The sequence below is a fragment of the Moschus berezovskii genome, chromosome 4, assembly GCF_049115385.1.
Source record: "Moschus berezovskii isolate FMDL1 chromosome 4, NW_MosBer_1.0, whole genome shotgun sequence".
Lineage (NCBI taxonomy): Eukaryota > Metazoa > Chordata > Mammalia > Artiodactyla > Moschidae > Moschus > Moschus berezovskii.
In genome coordinates this window covers 114,734,337-114,735,616 of record NC_142463.1, presented here as the reverse complement: position 1 = coordinate 114,735,616, position 1,280 = coordinate 114,734,337, and the positions used below count along the sequence as shown (strand labels likewise).

The following is a 1,280-nucleotide window of genomic DNA, read 5'->3' as shown; positions in this document are numbered from 1 at the left end:
TGGGAAGATTTTGTCCAAGTTTTATTTTCTGTATGTTGTTTTATGAAAGCAATAGAGATTAAAATTTTCTCAAACATAAAATACTCAGATTAATATGCTTTAAAGAAGTCCGCTGACCCACCCTGAAAATTTGGATGTGCTTTTTAAAAAATCATGCCCATCTTCCCTGACCTCTTATATACTCAAACAATTGAAAATGCTTGGACAAAAGTTTGAAATATATGGAGACAAAGTTGACAGTTTTTGTAGTGAAGGTGTTGAAGCAAGATATGCACAGCTCATTACAGGACAGATTGCACAGGACAGTCTCAGGTTGAATGCATCAAGAACATACTCTGTTCTCTACAAAAAGGGTTGCTGGATTAAGAAATGTTTCTGCCCATAGCTCTGCTTAGGGCATCCTTGACCTCCTTGTTCCTGTAAACAACAGGGTTTGGCAGAGGAGTGATGATGGTGTAGGTCACAGAGAGAAGGAAAACTATTGTACAGTTTTCTGACTCGGGCTTGAGGTAGGCAATGGAGGCACAGCCATATTGGGCAATGACCACAGTGAGGTGGGAGGCACAGGTGGCAAAGGCCTTCTGGCCTTCGGTTGAGGTGATCTTAAGGATGCTGGAGATGATGAGGATATAGGAGGTGAAGACCAGGCCCATGGTAACTGGGATCACAGATACACTGACAACAAAATCGATGATCTCATTGATAGTGGTATCAATACAGGAGAATTTTATGACAGAGAGAGTGTCACAGAAGAAATGACTAACCACCCTGTGATGGAAGGGTAAAATAAATATGGATATTGGACAGCTGCCATGGCCAAGCCAATGCTGCAGTCTCCACTCAGCAGCTGGATGCACACCGTCTTGCTCATGATGAGTGTGTATCTCAAAGGGTTGCAGATGGCTATGTAGTGGTCATACCCCTTCCCCATGAGCAGAAAGCAGTTGTTGATGGCTAAGGTAAGAAAGGAGAATATTTGAATGGTACAGCCTGCCAGGGAGATTGGCTGGTTCTGGGCTACGAGGTCAGAGAGCATCCGTGGGATGCTGACCAATGTGTGTGTACATGGTCTCTGAACTGGCCAGCATTCTTAGGAAGAAGTACATGAGAGTGTGGAGGTGATGATCAGTGCGGATGATGGTCACAATGATGGCATTGCCAGTCAAGGTTAATGTGTACAGGATGAGAAAAACCATGAAGAGGGTCATCTGGGGTTCATGAAACCTGGAGAATCCTAGGGAAATGAGCTGTGTCACTTCTGTGAGCCTTTTTCTCTGCAT

At 44.0% G+C, this 1,280-nt stretch overlaps 1 pseudogene; it reads right to left on the bottom strand.

The window, feature by feature from the left end:
- Positions 1-362: 362 nt before the first annotated feature.
- On the bottom strand, positions 363-1,280 carry LOC148778228 (putative olfactory receptor 10J6; annotated as a pseudogene).